This window comes from Canis lupus, chromosome 22, assembly GCF_003254725.2.
Source record: "Canis lupus dingo isolate Sandy chromosome 22, ASM325472v2, whole genome shotgun sequence".
Classification (NCBI taxonomy): Eukaryota; Metazoa; Chordata; class Mammalia; order Carnivora; family Canidae; genus Canis; species Canis lupus.
The window spans coordinates 55,111,192-55,129,091 of record NC_064264.1 but is presented as its reverse complement, the minus strand read 5'-3'; the positions used below and the strand labels follow the sequence as shown (position 1 = coordinate 55,129,091).

Sequence of the window (17,900 nt, the reverse complement as noted above, 5' to 3'; positions counted from 1 at the left end):
GGGTATAACCCCCTTAAACTGAAGGTCTGTTTCAGAATATGGATTAAGGTCTCACCCTCCACAAGTGTGCCACAGCTCTAACAATCTGAATGCTCCAAGTGCAAATTCACAACATTTGACCAAAGACCCTCACTGTCAGTTGGTTTATATCATCTGCTATAACCTAAGCAGTGGCTAGGGTTTGAGTATACCATCATTTAATATCACTTCAAACATATTTGTTTGAGAATGTCCAGTGGTTCATATTTTTCCCTCTTTGATAGACAACTGCAGAATGTAGAGTTAATTTTACAATCCCAGTACATGTTCATTTATCCCATATAATAGTCTATCTTCAGCAACCATTTCACTTCATTCTATAAGCCTATATGCTTCTAAAATTTAAAAAAATATATGAATATTTGAGATTTTTAAAATGAACTTTTGACTCATTGCTTAGTGAACATTGACAAGGATGAGACTAAAGTCTTAAAGTGGAACCATGTCCTAGCTCATAGCATAGGGACTACCATATTGATGCTCCCATGGGACATATGGGATGGGATCCCATATGTCCCATGGGATAGGAGAATAAAGTTGAGAGACATAAGCCTATAAGTCCAATACCTCTTCATTTCCAAAGTTGATTTTATTAGCTTGCCTGGATGGATAGACTCACATTTGCTTCCTCATTGCTGTTCCATGCGTGCCTTTGAAACAGCCCTCTGTCAGGAAAGTTTGCCATCTCAGTAAGTAGTAAGGAACAGATCTTCAGTTAAGGGTGCAAAGTAACTGCTCCCATAGGTTAGAACTATGCTTTATTTGGGACAGGACATCCCTTTGAGAAACAAAGAAAAAACAGGAAATTGACAATTTGTCTTAAGTGTGAGAGTCCCTGGTGGAAACCACTTTAAAACACTTATGCCTTGATTCTCAGGATAAATACTTCAACTAGAGGCAGTGCTCTGAGCCAAGTTATCTTACTAGTTATTGCTAAAGTAATCCCTATGGAAACCAGGATCCAGACTCTATGGAGTGGAGTAAAGGATGATGTCAACACCTTGAATTAAACTTTGAATATATATGTGTATGTTCCATCATAGAGAAAGTTTTGTTTAAATGTACTTGTAATATAACATTTTCTTAGCCATTCAGGGGAAAATAAATAGTCAAAAATCACTTCATTCTTAGACTAATGGCATTTCAGGATATGGACATGCTTCTACCATGTATTAATTGTTTTCTTTTCATACATGTGTATAAAGTAACTGGCAGTGGAACTTTTTTTTTTTTTTTAATTTGTTTCTTTGGAGAAAAAATGACATAGAGAAGTAAAGGATTATTATTTCTTAACTATAGAGAAGCACTTTTTTATGTACAATGATGGAGAAATAAATTTCAATGTAATTTCAAAGCAACCCTTTACGTGTTTAAAACAAGATAGCATTTATATGAAAAAGCATGGTGCACCTTTTAGTGTTTTTGTGTACAATATCTGGGAAGGTATATGATGGTGAGTGTTTCTCTTGGCTTAAAGGTGGTATCTAAACAGATTCAGTGCCAAGAATAATTCTCAGAAATGTGAGCATTAGTCACTACATTTAAAAATCCATATATGGTAAAATTCATTTAAGAGAGACATGTGTTTTATGCGTTATCCAAATCAAGCGTTAAAAAGACAACTTGGCTGAAATTTTACTGTTTCTTCTGTTCTCTTTCTTTCTTTTTTCTTTTGTCATCCACTTGAAAGTTATGTAAAGCAATAACTTACCTCTTTCAACATTTTATCTGATAGTAATAGTCCTACTTGACCACCTATTCTGGTTAATTAGTTAATTTTCTAAAACTTTCTGTTTACAAGATTTTTTTATTTATATAAGTTTCTTTGTTAAATTGAAAGCCTAAATAACAAGTGCTAATTAATAAATGCCCTTAATTTACCAAGCCTGAGAGAGAACGTGGGGGAGTGGAAATGTTTTTCTCCCAAACTTTGCATAGATATTGCATTATTTGTAGCTTTTTCCCAGCCACACACATGGGACTGCTATAAGTAGCTTGGAAAATTTGAGTGATTACTAATGATATTTGGCTCTTTGTTTTCCTGTGGTCTGCTCTTCCACTACATAATTTGTGATCTAATTTGTAATTTTAGTGCTCATTATGAGCACCCATGAACCAGGGATTCTATTATCTGCAATCCTAAGAGGAGGGCATCGTGTTTAAATCTTCTTTATGATTAATTAGAAAAAATATTTATAAGTACTCAGGAAGCCATCATAGGATGGATATTAGCAACCTGTAGAATGGAACTGCCAAAACTCCTCTGTGCACAGGGTCTAGGTAAGCTGGCTATGTGGTGACATGATCCTAGATGCCAGCAGACCTAGCAGTGGGGTCTTGATAGGTGGACTACTTGCAAGGTATATGGAGAGGGAAAGCCATAGAGGTGAACCTGAGCCAAGATCTTGAGAGATATTTGGAGTCTGAACCTGGGGAGATAACATTCAAACACTAAATTTAAAAATAAAGGATAGAGCTGAGAATCAGAAGAGAACAAAGTTATGAAAGAAACATATTGAGAACAAATAAAAGCAAGAGTTTGAGATGGCTATGAATTGCTTCCTGGGGAGGGGGCCATTGGAGCAAGATCTAGCCCTCATTTGCTATAAATGCATGGAATGCAGCATGTCAGATTGGTATAGTGCATTATTTCTCAAGCTGGGGAGCTTAAAAATGTCTTAGACCCACTCCCAGAGCTTCTGACCTAATTTATCTGAGATAGAACCTGAGTATTGGGAGTTGTGAAATTTCCCGAAGTGATTCCAATACACAGAGTTGAGAACCAGAGCCTTGCATAGAGGGTTCAATATCAGCCATAGCAAGAGCATGAGGGGTAATGACAGGGGAAATGGAATCACACGGAGATCAATATTGCAGCAGGACTTACTCCAAGAAGTCTTCCAAGAGCCAGAGTTGAGACCCTTTGATGTAGATTTTCATTCACTTTCTGCATAATTTTATAATGAAACTCACATAGGAAAGAGTCTCATGAAAAAGTTAAAGGTTTTATCAATGAAATACCACAGCCAGTGGCATGTTTAATGGTGTTATACAGGGAGTATCATTCCTCATGATTCATCCTGTTGGGAAAATCTATGTTCAGTTTGGTACTCCTAAGAGAAGTTGCTCTTTCTGCCAAAAGGATTATAATATTTGTCTCCTCATTGTAGGATTGTAGTGGAACACAATTTATGTAGGGTAGGGTTTTCAGATATAATACAAGATGAATCTGAAATTTTGATAAATTATGAATAACTTTTTGAAACATAGGTACGTCTCTTGCAATATTTGAAGCATCTTAGACTAAAATATTATTAGTTATTTGTCAGAACTTTGAATTTCACTGAGTGCTTAGTTCTGTTTGTTTTTGTTTTTCTAAGATTGGAACCCCATGTGGGAAGAATCCACAGACAGCTGAGTGCATAGCAGTCAGAGATAAAACAGAGTTGGATACACATTTGTAGAAAATGAAACTCCATCCCTGAGATAATAACTAATGGGCAATAGGTATTTTATAGATCATATTAGATAAATCCAAGCTGAAAACAACTGTCAACACCACAATTCAGTATTCGATTGATTTTTGAGTAAGTTCTCAAGCGGATCAGGGGTTTCTGCCATTTGTTATAAGACATAATGTAACTGTTCAGTGCCATCCTCATGTAAGACAAAGACCAGAACAGACAAGGATTCACAGAACCTGCAGAACTCAGTCAGAGGGACAGAGGCAAAACCAGTCTATGGTGATAACAATCAAACAGTGGTATCTCAGTGATGGAGAACTGATTGGTAAAAGGTACCAAGAAACATTTTTGGAGAGAGGAATTGTTCTGTATCTTGATTGGGTATGGGTTACAAGGATGCATGCATTTGTCGCACTTATTAAGATGTTCATTTAAGACCTGTGCCTTTCACAGCATGGAAATTATGCTTCAGTTATAAAACAAATTTAACAATTTAGAGGATCGTAAGAGAGAAAATCGATAAATAGATTGAATTTGAAAACAGAACATTTTGGGGGAGCATTTTTAGCCTCGTCAGGTTTCACCATTCACCACTGACATGGATAACTTTGACAAAGACCTAAAGCTCATTCCAATCAAATTTCAAGATAAAATTAAGCCAAGAGAAATGGCATGTGTGTTTGTCACTCAAGATCCAAACAGATTTTGAAGAAATGAACTGAATTCTGCCAGAAGAAATGTGCCTAAAGGTTGCAAACTGAGGGCAGCAAAAGTGCTATTTCATAAATACAAGTGTTCACAGCAACCCTTAGGAATTTCAGTTTGATGAATGTATTTGCTTAGACTCAACCACAAGACATGATCACCAGCGAAGCTACTGTGGTATTTGAAGGGGATCAAGAACTGAATGACTGGTGGAGAAGTCTGTGGCGGGAGTCCAGGTCAAGGCAAGGTTGTAGGACTGCCTTGGGTGTGTGGTAACAAGGAGCTTCGGACCCTGAACTCTACATCACACAGGGTTAACCACACAATTCCAGAAGGTTCTGCAGAACTACTGGCCTTTCATCTGAGACCAGTGCCTTGACCTTAAAATCTAACATGACAGAGAGTGACACCAGAATGCTCACCCCCTGCAGGCAGCTGGCCCCATGAGGAGGAGAGGGGCAGAATGAAGATGCCCATTCTTCACGTAACTCCCAGTCAGCTATGATACTTCAGCACTCACATATGCCATAAAAGGGGAGGCAGAGAGAAACTGGAAGACTGGAAATGGTAATACAGTGAATGTTGCCCCCTCCCCCCGAAGGATTAGGGAGTGTTTCCACTTAACACAGAGCTGCATTAATGATCAATGATCTGTAAAAAAAACAATGGATATATAATATATTAGGTCTCAATCCTGCAAATGTCTCCAATAATCTACTAAAGAAAACAGCTCTCAATATTGTTTATTTCACGTTTCTGAATGCATTTAATTGAAACACTTGTAAATACATAGACCTACCCTTTACAGTGAAAAATATTAATAGTGGAATGGAATGGAGAGATAAATTTAAGATACTGAATGAAAACTTTGAGGCAAATCTCTGTTGCATATGCTTAATTTGAAAGTCGACTTAAAATGCAAGATGCGGTTTAAGAGTGAAAAAATTACAATCCATTTGAAAGGGAAGGAAATGTCAAATTGCAAAAAATGGCCTACTGCTAGTGAGTTGACAGCTATGTGGAATCAGACCTTAGAGCAAAAGAAAAGTCCATGGGAGGGTCCTGCTCCTGGTGACCTCTGGGATGATGGAACGTGGGTGTGCATACTTCAGATCACTTACACTAGTTGAATCACTTCCTCCTAGAAGAGAGCTTCTACTCTGATTAAAATGATGCTTTCACAACCAAACTGGATACAAAGAGAAAGGAAGACAGTAGGACTTTAGCTGGCATAGGGTGATTGGAAATAGGGTCACTGTTTTCAAAGATATTGATTAGATCGTGAAGTCAGGAGGCAATGAGTAGAATCAGCAAACGCTTGCAAAAGGAAATCACTGACATGACTGGACGTATACTCATGTTTCACTCACACACACAGACAACAGAAAATTATCATGATAAAGAATATGGTACACAATGCTTCTTACTACATTTTATCTTATTATGCATATGAGGGAGGCTGAACACAACTCTTATCTTCGGATAGGTAAAAGTCAGAAAAGGAAGCTGGCAATGAACTCATTCACTGCAATTGTCTGAACTCAGGGACGGTGATAGAAACATTTAACCAGAAATGACATCTTTCATATACTCACCTGTTGCCTTTTCTCCTCCACTTCCTGATGTGGGGCTCCTTCACAGCTATGTTGGTTTTTCCTTACAGGCTCCAGACAGTTCTGAGGAGCACCAGCCAGCAGATAGAGGGAATTCCAACTGGGATTCATTCTGATGGTATTTACTTGGGGAAGGGGGATGAGTCCTATTTTTCCTTTACATTTTCCCATCAAAGCATTTGATTTAGCTACCGTGGGAAAAGGTAATTTGAAGCTCAAGGCATAGGACTTGATAAATATGATCAGTGTGCACATCCTCAGAAAAATACCAAAATATCACAAAGAAATCTAGGTTGCATTTCTTACAAAAGCACCCATCACATTGGCATCTACATAATTATGCAAAAAAAAAAACAAAACCATTTTTTGTCTAAGTTATTTATGTTCTCACGATTCATGACATATAGAAACAGTGGTATAAACCTACTAATAAGATGTACATTTAGGAAAATTGATAGGAATGAGAGAAAATAAGTGATTTTGTATATTGGTGAAAATATTTAAGATCTTTAATCATGTCTTTGGTCTGGTTTTGTTTGTTTTTTTTTTAGTTTTTTGGTGTTTTGGCTTTTTTCTGTTTTCTGTTTTGGTGAGTCATGAGTGTGAACTGTTTATTCATAATGTTATATTGCTTCAAAAAAAAGAAGAAACAAAGCAGCTCCTAACCCAGGCTTAATAAGATGACTGTAATGTGGCTTAATTTGAGAGTTTATGAAGAGTCAAGTTTTTCATTTACCAAACAAACCAACTTTAGAATATATTAATTTTTTTTAGTCAGTAGAGGATATTATGAGCATCAGGTCCTTAATATAAATGGATATTTTAAGAAGTTATTAAAGAGTGGAGGGAATTGTAATATTCTGAAATTCTCTTCAAGTGCTTGGGAAGCAAGCTTCATGTTATTTAATTAAAATAACAATATGAATTCAGCAAAGCTTTAAACTTAAGAGAAGGTGAAAGAAAAATCATGGAGTTCTCACTAATTATTATTATTATTAAGATTTTATTTATTTATTCATGAGAGAGAGAGAAGCAGAGACACAGGCAGAGGGAGAAGCAGGCTCCATGCAGGGAGCCTGACGTGGGACTTGATCCCGGGTCTCCAGGATCAGGCCCTGGGCTGAAGGCAGCACTAAACCACTGAGCTACCCGGGCTGCCCAAGTTTTCACTAATTAAACAAAAAAATCAAATTTGATATTTGACAGGTATTTGGGGAAATTAAAATTTTAGAATACCATTTTTTTAACAAATGTGAAAGGGTTAAGTATCTTATGATAAATTGTGATGTCATCTCATGCAACTATTAGAATATTTTAAAATTAGTTAAAAAATAATAAAAAGTTTGTTAGATAGTTACTTTTTGTGGGGTCTGTCCTGCATTGTGTAGGATGCTTAACAGCATAATTGGCTTCTCCCCACTAGACACCTGTAGCATCCCACAGACTCTGAACATTTCTAAAGCCCGTCATGGGGCAAAATCACTTTTGGTTAAAAACCACTTTTTGAAATGAAAAAGAAAAAAAAAAGTTTCTTTGTATGTACAATCAATTTTCAAAGAAAAGGAACAAAAAAGAAAATAGAAAAATTCACAGATTTCTTAGTGGTGAAATTAGAAGTGTTTATTTAAATAATATTTCCTATTATTTATTTACTACATTTCCTATCTTGATTATTAACTTTAAGTTATCTTAAAAGGCAAACCCATTTTTCAAATTTAATAAAACTTGTGATTTACAGATCATTTTAAAATGGAAGAATTATGGGCAGCCCTGGTGGCCCAGCGGTTTAGGGCCGCCTTCAGACCGGGGTGTGATCCTGGAGACCCGGGATCGAGTCCCACATCAGGCTCCCTGGACAGAGCCTGCTTCTCCCTCTGCCTGTCTCTCTCTCTGTCATGAATAAGTAAATAAAATCTTAATAAAATGAAAGAATTACATTTTTTCTCTCGTGAAATGGGCCAATTCTGTTGTTCTGTGCAGTGTGTCCTTTTTTAAAAGATTTTATTTGTGGAGCATATCCTAAAATGTTGTAGAAACCTGGAATAATCAAACACACTTTAAAAAGTTATTTTCCCTATTTTTAAATTTTCAGAGTGTCAATATCGTTTTAAAGCAATCCAGAAATCAATTCTCATTCACATGTTCATATCAGAGGCATATGACCATGCATTTAAATGATACTATTCTTTTGTCCTTTCAGTCCTGTGACTAGTTTTGTCTGTTGAGAGGGCCAGGAATAATTGGTTGGCCTTATTTACTCCATTGTGTTTGTAAAAACTTTTCCAGACAGTTATTGCATCTCTTCTTTACTTATGCTTTCTAGATAGAACTTGTCCAGTTTCCTAACTTGAAAAAAAATAACACCTCATCATTCTACACTTTTATCAGTTGAGATGTTGCTATGTTGCATCTGTGTGTATTTTAATGACACATTATGTAAGGATGAAAATGTTAGTGTATAATGAAAGAGTAGAAAAATTTCATCTTTGATATAACAAATAATATTGTATTAAATATTACTGTTTCGTGAAGGTAAACATACTTGTTTATGTAAGCAATTTTTATCCTATTAATTGTTTTTATTGACATTCTTTTACCTATAATTAAAAATCTAATTATTATTCCTGTAGAAGCAATTAATACTCTTCTGCTTATAATCTTCATTCCCTTCATTTCATTTTTTAAGCCCCAGGAAATCATATTACAGTTCATTTATTTTTTTCCTACAATAACTTTGGACTTCTCCCTCCATCAATCCTAGGTCTTGTTTAAAATGATCTTTCTCACCTAACTATCATTAGACATATCACTGTGTCTATATGTTTGTTTGAATACGCAGTCTGTTTTATCATTAATAGACCATTTTTATTGCACTTGTTCCCGTTCCCTTCATCAAATAGTCATTTGTTTGGCTGCAATGTCATTAACACACATAGCTTCAAAATTTCCTAAACAAAATGTCATGCAGAACATCTATAGTCATTGTCAGAAGTGGAAAATGACCAGATTTCTGGTACCTTATTTCTTTGTCACTATTAAAAGAATTACATTTAATATATAGAAAACTTTCCCTCAAAATTAGAGGGGAAAAATGTGGCTATTCCAAGCACACATGTATTCTAGAGAAGATACTATGCAGTTCTATCAGACCTTAAACCTTACTCATGATTGGCCACATTGTAAAGTGACTCTTATCTACATGTCATTCCCAGTCTACCTTTTCTCTACTCTATATTTATGAGTTCCTGTTCTTCAGCATCTTATGAAACGTCAAATTAAAAAAAAAATCATCTAGACTTGTATTACTTTTTCTGATGTGTGTTTTAATCTTTGAACTGTTTACAATGATGTCATAGATGTGTTCATTTATTTACTTAAGAGATGTTTACTGAGCACAGACCATGTCCCAGGCAGTGCACTAAGCAAAGAGGTACCATGATGGCTAAACCACGGTCTCAGATTTGAGTCTGTTTGATTTTTCTCAGTTTTGAAGAAGGTTTTTTTTTTTTTTTTTTTTTTTTTTGCCTCCTCTGTCTGGTGGCCTCGCCCTTTTCTCATTAACTGAGATGATATACAAGTTATTCAAAGTTTTAATGAAGCCTACAGTAAAGCTTCATTCCACCTATAATCTTCTCTACTTCCCTGAAACACAGCACTTAGTCATCATCTAATGTATACTATTTATAACACTTCTTTCTCATCATCATTTTCACCCCAGCAATGAAATGTCTTCAGCAGATCATGAATAATTCTAAGTCAGTTAATCCAAGAATAACTAGGAATTTGAGGAGAAAACGAATTTAAATTTTCCTGTTTTCCTACCAATTTGAATTTGAAAAAGGAAAAGGGGTGAGAGCAGAAACACTTTAGAGTCTCTTCATAAGTTCACATGGCTGGCAAAGATTGGAAAAAAGACGGGAAATATTTTTTTGTTTGTTTGCAAACTCCTTTCAGTTAGAAGAAACCATGCACACATTTAATATATGCAAATTATTTATAAATTATATAATAACAATGTGCTACTATACCAATTATGCATGCACTTTAAAAGTCACAAGTAGAAATTAGAATAGAATGATTTTTTAACAATATAAACAGAAAATTTTACATTTTTGCCCACATCCCTACAATGGTTTTACAGCCCCTATTTCTGAAATGTATGGGCTGTGATTTGTGAAGCACTATGGACTGTTTTCTGACTACATAAAATGTAGCAAATCTATGCAACTGCAGAACCCCATAGGAAGGACTCCATAAATCTGTGGTGAAATTGCATCACATATGAAAATGAAATATATTTATAGGAGTTAAATACTTTAATATTGAGATTTCCCTTGGAAGACACTATGTGGTTTCTGGTTAAAGAGCAATGAGAAATCCCTCCTCATAGAAAGGCTTGATTTCAGCTTATGTCATGAACCAATCCATTTTTTCTAAAACTCCAAGCAAGTGTCAGGCACCTGGCAAAGGACATATACACATGTGGGCACACATCTACACACACACACACGCACACACACACACACACACCTCTGAGGATTTTAATTAGAATCCAAGTCATCACGGCATAAGAGATATACTAATCCTTTGAGCAAGGTGTTAATTGTTAATCTCATTTTTCCTGTCTAGTAGCCTTGCATAACACTGTTTATAATAGGCTTCCTGTGGTAAAAGAATGGGCTACTAAACCTCAATACATGTTTTCCAGTAATCATTTTAGTGGCCAAGGGTCCTTATAATAGTGGCTAATCTCCATAACATCATCATTAGTGGATGAGGGTAACTAAAATTATAGAGACCCTTTGCTCTAATTATAGACTCTGAATTGCAAATCCATTCTTTAATCAACTGTAAATGCATTGTAAAGGGAATTGTAAGTTCTTTCCAGGGAGCAATATGCATTCAAACTAGCAGACTAGAACCAAGCAATGTAATGTGTTTGGGGAATAATAACTGGATATGCTCCTCATAGAGCCTCTATTACAATATGGCTACTTGCTGGAGAGATTGTCATAGTAAGTCATATTTTTTCTAGCTTTCCAGCATCATTACAAAGGTGTGGCATTAATATTTTACTTGTCCAGAATCCTCAGCCGTAAGCAAGTCAAGTGTGTTCTCAAATGCCTACTTTTTCCATGACTTGCTTATTTTCTGCTGGTCTTAAGAGCCCAGAGAGAAAATGTGTCTCTCAGAATCCAGAAGCCTATGGAATCCATTCAATTCCATTCATTTTGTTGTTACAGAAATGAATGTACATTGGTTTTTACTCTAATATACAAAGCCTAAAACAGATCTATTTCCCTAATCCCACAGATACTTTATTATTTAAAATGGAAAACAAGAGATAAATTTTTAGGCTATTTGGGTCACAGGCAGCAACTTGATTTTAATCAACTGATAGGCAACTTATGGATATTCCAAAAAATCTCATTAAGGGGCTTAAGAGAACTCTAGCTATACACAGGCTGGTCCAGTGACTGGTCTTTATTGTCTTACTGATGAGACAAAAATGCAGCTCTACACATTTCCTTTTCAGAATGTGAGCAATGCTTTTTAAGTCAGCTTTCCTTGGCAGAGAATACAAATGCAAAGAGGAGAAGCAGCAGCAGAAGAGTTAGGGGCCCATTCTTAGACTCTCAAATATTTATCTTTGATATTCTAGATCTTTCTGGATAAAAACAACCTCCTCCTAATCACCTTTCTCTTTCTTTTTTCTTTTTTTCTTTTTTCTCTCTTCCCTGTGAGATGATCTCCAGTCTTACCTGAAGGAAACAAATGAGAAATCAAACCCTTTCTCCATGTCAATATTAGTCTAATTGTTCCAATAACCCAGAGTTTTTCTGGAGACCATTATTTTCCTTAGTGAAGTTCTTTGCTTCTTGCCTTCCTCCAAACCATCTTTTGTCCGTCTGAGATGAACACAAAAACCGTTATCTCACCACCTATTTAGTCTCATCTGCCTTTGTGTTATTATTGGTCCTGAATATTTTGGGGAGGGGTATAATTTATGTGTAATTATATAATATTCATCACTAGATAGGTTTAATAAAGCTCCCATTATATGTTCTTTAAAAATCCAATTAAGTCTTTCGTGTTTCAATCTCTAAATTCTTATTTCTTTTTTATATCATAGCAATTTTTGTTTTTAAGCCTTTATGCTGAGGTGTTTTAGGTTGCTGATCAAAATAAATAATTAGAAATTAAAAGTCTCCACTTTCCAGGTAAGTCCAAAGACTAGCACTCAGTATTAATAAAACCTTGTGTTTGGCTTTTAGTGTTAAAGTAAAATAATATCCTGCTAGTTTCCCGGAAAACTGAGGGATTCATTTATTACCATGACGTTCTTCTCTTTGCTTTAATATTACCATGCTTTCTACAACAATTTTCCTCGATTTGAATTATTACTGAAAGCTACAAAGGTTAACATTAAATATATTAACTTTTTAATGTTATTCAGCTTTTTCAGCCATTAGTCTTCCTTAGACATCTGCCATTATTTACATAATTATTTCGTCAATCTAGCCACAGCTTTTACCTTCAGAGTGTAATACAATGAGTCTTCATATTTCATTCTGCTCAAGAAAGGCAAGGAGCTAGATGAATGGTGTAAATGGTGTCCATTCATAAGGCTGACCTGAAACAGAGTTGCAGCATGGTGGGGAATTGACTTCAAATCTACAGGACAGAATGTGAGGCTAGAAGCAGAGTTTCAAATCAGCAGGGAGTGAAGAATGTACAACCTGTATCTTGGTAGCCATGAGATTTTCATTTTTTTTTAAGCGAATACAGATCTCCCCAAATAAACAATAATACTACCACCCACGGGTACCCCATTTTGTAACTTTTGGAGAAACCTGGCTTCTAACCTTAGGTTTGTTCTCTGCTGGCCTGGATCTCCCTTGTGTGGCTCTTGCTCACTTTTCCTTAGTAAATATACCTGGTGGTATTGAGGTTTAGCGAGGCGGTTAATATCCAGTTGGTGCCTTCTTGACATCATGAAATCACTTTCAGTGTTTTGGTCATTATCTGCCGAGATTTGTGGGCTCATTGTGCACTGCCAAAGGGCCCCTGTGACAATGCCCTGAGTTATCTCACCTCCCAAAGTAACAGTCTTGAAAAGGCAGATTTAGAGAGGATTTTTAAAGCTTAGTTTCACGCTTTCATTTCTCATGGAAGCACCACAATAACAAAGGATTCTATTTAAGTTTCAGACCCTGCTGCCAATAGAAGCTACCAAATCATGATGGAGCGTCTCATTCCTGTCTGATTCCTAGTCTAACATTTCCAACTGCAGATGCCCAGATGACATGTGACCCAAGAATGAGCAAACACGCCTGGATTTCAGGGTTTTCTTTTCATAGAGTTTTGGAAGTTTCATTTTTGTTTTTAACTCACCTTCGGCAGAAGAATACAATTATGGAGAAGAGGAAAAATCAGTCAAGGGACACCGTGCCTCCTCGAAGCCAGAATTCCAGCCTTTACAATTTCTGCCACCACTCACATCTGCCAGGCTTTTGTCTCCGAAAGAGTTTGTTCCAGATATCTGTAGTGTCAGGGAGATGTTTCTGTAACTCATTTTTAATTTGGTCACATTTGTATTTACCAAACGAAGGAGATTGATTCTCCATTTTTCAGTCTAGGAAGAAATGCTATGGGTTTAAAAATATTTTTTTTTTTCACGATTAAGAAATAGGTCCCTGGTATGAAGCAGAGGAAGAGTGTAAGTTGATGAACTGATTGTAGTGCTTGTCATTACGATCCCATTACTGCTCTATTATTTACATTAAAGCCAGAGAATAATATTTACTTTAAAGTGAGAAGCAGGAGGATTTATTGCAATGATCTTTTCTGACACATGGCTGAATTCCACATCCCTTCATCTCCTATCCATTTGGCCTCAACAGTCTTTGTTTTACAACTTTTCCCCTCAAGACACTGTCCCTGGCCCCTACTTCCATGACGACTTACCCTCCTCAAACTTATTCCTCCATTTACTTTCTTTGAACTCATTCCAATGGCTCCTCATGTCTTGTGAACTAATGAGAAGAATCAAAAATTCCTTGGTAAGAGCAGAATAAAGAACAACATATCCAAAAGAGAAGTTCCCCGTAATACAAATATTGCCCTACTTTAAAAACAACATGTCACGTGCTTTCTAAAATATGTGTGTATATGTGATCTTCTGGAGTCTTCGTCATAATTCTGTGAAACATGTAGGTGTGTTGGTTACTTTCCACGTGTCTTCTCCCGACTCCCTTATCTACAGTTTTTCCCCTGCCTGCTCTCTTTCCTCCAGGTTGTCTTGCTGCTGGCTTTCCACTTGGTCTTCAGGAAGCAGTAGGAGTAGGTTCAAGGCACATTGGGAGAGATTGGGCTCCAGAGCCACCCTCTGGGGGTGGTTGATCCCCCCTCACCAACCAGGGCTCCACATGCCATCCCATCTCCACTCGCTATTCTCCTTGCTTTTCCTTTCAGCCCTAAGGTTGGTAACAACCTTCTGCTTAAATAGCCTCAGGTGTCTCACCAGCTTTTAATCTCTTTAAGCCACACCTTTGTAAGTGGTTCCCTTATCAACATCTTCATTGGAGCTATCTTGAGCGAATTCTGTTTCTCGCTTTTTCCTTGACCAACAAAACTGGGCATATTTTTTAGCCATCAATTTTGCTGAGGAAATTAAAGTACAACGAAGTAAGTGACCTATCTTTTTTTTTTTTTTTTAAGATTATTTATTTACTTATGAGAGACACAGACAGGGAGAGAGAGATTGGCAGAGACACGGGCAGAGGGAGAAGCAGGCTCCATGCAGCCTGACGTGGGACTCAATCCTGGGTCTCCAAGATCAGGCCCTGGGCTGAAGGCAATGCTAAATCACTGAGCCACCCGGGCTGCCCAAGTGACCTATCTTAAGTAACACATAGAGTTCAGGATAGAACAAGGCTGGGAGCCAAGTCTCCTTGTGGGTAGTTCGTGTTCACCACACTCTGATGCCTGAAGATGATCTTAATCAAATGGGTAGTAACAGTATTCCGTCTTATTCATTGGGGTTTATCAAGATCCTAGAACAGGGAAAAATATCATGTGCTTGGCTTATCCAAAGTACACTCGACACCCTCTAGCTTGCCTCCATGTACCATCAGTGAGAGAGAGTTAAAGCATGTATCTGGCTATGTTTCTATGCATAGATGCTTCTAATGAGTTTGAGTGTAGACATGAAGGTTAGGAAGCAGCGGACGTGCATGGGCATGGGGTGTGTGTATTCCAGCTTGTACTGGAGTGTCTGCTTTCTCTGCAGCACCGTTCCCAGCAGCACGGTGACCTTTCTGCAAGAACACACCCCAGGGCATCTCTGAGCATCAGTGCAGGCTCAATTTCTGTGACGACATCCAAGTGCAACTTCCCGCCCCCCTCCAGGGATGTCTTGAGGCATCTGATGCTCTTTAGTAAACCCCATTATGCCTCAGTGAGTAAGAAACTAGGTATTTTTGAGTCTGTAGCTAACAACATTGGTCTATGACTTCCAGATGAAATAATAGTTATGCTTTTCCCCAGCCATGTAAAGCCTCCCGATCTATACTGAAAACCTGTTTCCCTATTTCCCATGCCTTATTTTTCTTCCTTATTGCAGTAAGAGATCTTACAATTCATTCCCAAAGGAAATATTTTGTGTATTATCAGGTTCAAGGTCTGTCTTTTCTCTGTCCACCATCATTCACTATCACTGAGCCCTTTATTCCCTCCTCTCCTGCAGCAAAACAGGTAAAAAGGAGAAGACTGTCTCAGGGGTCTTTTTCTTTCTGGCTGTTAGGAGAGCTGGCTCTCAGGTAGTAATGTCAGGTACGGAAGTTAGAAGTTTTGAAAATCCTATCTTTCCCCCTCTCTACTGGGGAGAATAACATCCTGTGTGATGAGATTTTTGTAGACCTTATTCCCTCCTTTCTATGCCTATGCCTATTTTAAAAATAACTTGAGATAATAAAGCCTGGAGGGAGAATAAAATAAAGGAAGAAAAATAACATAATACATTGGAATTTACATATATTGAAATGTATCTTGTTTTGTCAAAGGAACCTGGGAAACAGAGATAGACTTTTACAAGTTCCATCAAGTAGCTGGAGAACCTGGAAGTATTGTGAGGTTTAAAGATGAACATTGTTTGTTGACAATCCCAAATGTCCAAATTCTTGTCTTAAAGATGTCCTTGGGAGTCATTAGGAACTGGAGCTTATGGTTTCCTTATGCCCTGCCCTATCTGCTGTTTCCAGCCACCAGCCCCATAATTATGCATAGTTTGAAATTTTGGATTCCTTAATAATTTTAGAAGTACATATTAAATTTCAAGTAAATTAACATTCTTGAAAGTAGCACATCCATGTGTCTTCCCACAAGTGCCCATGCACACACAATAGTGATGCATAACAATATATAGATGTATATACACTTGTGTGTGAGGTATCGAAAGGAAGAACAAATTCATTTTTTTTTGTCTTTCTGCTAATAAAGAAGAAACTATTTTGTAGGCTGATCATAGGTTCACAGGTGTATTCCAGCTGCCTTACTGCCCAGCTCATATTCAACACCGCATTGGAACAAAAACCCCTCACACCATCCCCATTCTCAATAAAGGATACTCTTCAAGTCTGATACTGATGGACCTACCTAGAACAAGTTATGGTTTTTACAGTTTTTCATTAATACATTCATTTATTTCACAAACATTTATTCTGTGACATCTCCAAAATGTCAGGCACTTGCTCAGGGCTAGAGATGCAAGGATGGACAAGATGGGACCGGGCAGAAGGTGCTGGTGCTGCCAGATGGACAATGTCTTCAACTGTGGATCATTTGCTGTGTAAACACGGGCAAAGGGGACTGCTGGGGTATGGTTTGGGGAAAAATAATTGTGTACATCAGATCCTTCCCTCTTGCAGTTCTCAGCCAAAGTAGAGAGGTCAACATCTCAAATGAAGATTGTGTCATCAAAGGGCTTTGATTTAAAGCACTAAGGCACTCACTTAAAGGTCAATTATCCATGAGTATACATTTTAGAAACACCCCAAACCATATATCCTTTGGAAATGAGAGTCATACTTTTTAAAAATGATTACATTTGAAAGGGAAATCTCATGAAAGATGTTTTGTGTCCTAGGATGAAATAATTGTCTTCTTTGTAAACTACTGAATGTATGTGGCTTTAGTCTTCATTTATGAGTGTAGATAATGTAACTGTCTTCAAAATGGGAATGTGTTTTATACATTGGTTTTGTGCATTTTAATCAATTAGAGCTTCAGAAAGATGTACAGAGTCCTCTGCATTTGCTGTATATTATCAGCATTCATATTTCACAAGCACATTGGATTGCAAAATAATTGAAATTCATTTTGCCAATATTTTGGAATTAATGAATGAATATTAATATAAGCAATACATGTTTGACAGTGGCATATAAGGTTTTATTTACTGACCTGTTATGAGTAAAGCTTATACCATCTATGTTGGCTGCTGATACCATGCTAAAAGCACTGTGGATGACAGTAACCTTAGAAGTTCAGCATATTTCCATATGATGGCAATCTTGAATTTTTTTTTTTTTTTTTTTAGGAAAAATGGTTACTATCTTTATTTTATTTTTAAAAGATTTTCCCTGTTTTATTTTTTATTTAAATTCAATAAATAGGGCAGCCCAGGTGGCTCAGCGGTTTAACGCTGCCTTTATCCCAGGGTGTGATCCTGGAGTCCTGGGATCGAGTCCCACGTCAGGCTCCCTGCATGGAGCCTGCTTCTCCCTGCCTGTGTTTCTGCCTCTCTCTCTGTGTGTGTGTGTGTGTGTGTGTGTGTGTCTCATGAATAAATAAATAAATAAAATCTTTTAAAAAAATTCAATAATGATACAATGTGTTATTAGTTTCAGAGGTACAATTCAGTGAATCATCAGTCTTATATAACACCCAGTGCTCATTACATCATGGGCCTTCTCTAATGGCCATCACCCAATTACCCCATTCACCTGACCCCTTCCCTCCAGCAACCCTCAGTTTGTTTCCTATGAGGCAATCCTGAATTTAAGTTGTATTTTCTCTT

General features: G+C 37.0%; 1 long non-coding RNA gene across 2 annotated transcripts in view; it reads left to right on the top strand.

The window, feature by feature from the left end:
• Nucleotides 1–17,116, top strand: part of LOC118351961 (uncharacterized) — an 85,913-nt gene extending 68,797 nt beyond the window's left edge. For both annotated transcript variants that reach the window (XR_004808284.1, XR_007404995.1), the window contains 2 exons: nucleotides 5,872–5,939; nucleotides 13,027–17,116. This is a non-coding gene — a long non-coding RNA (uncharacterized LOC118351961). The remainder of the gene's footprint in view (nucleotides 1–5,871; nucleotides 5,940–13,026) is intronic.
• The last annotated feature ends 784 nt before the right edge of the window (nucleotides 17,117–17,900 follow it).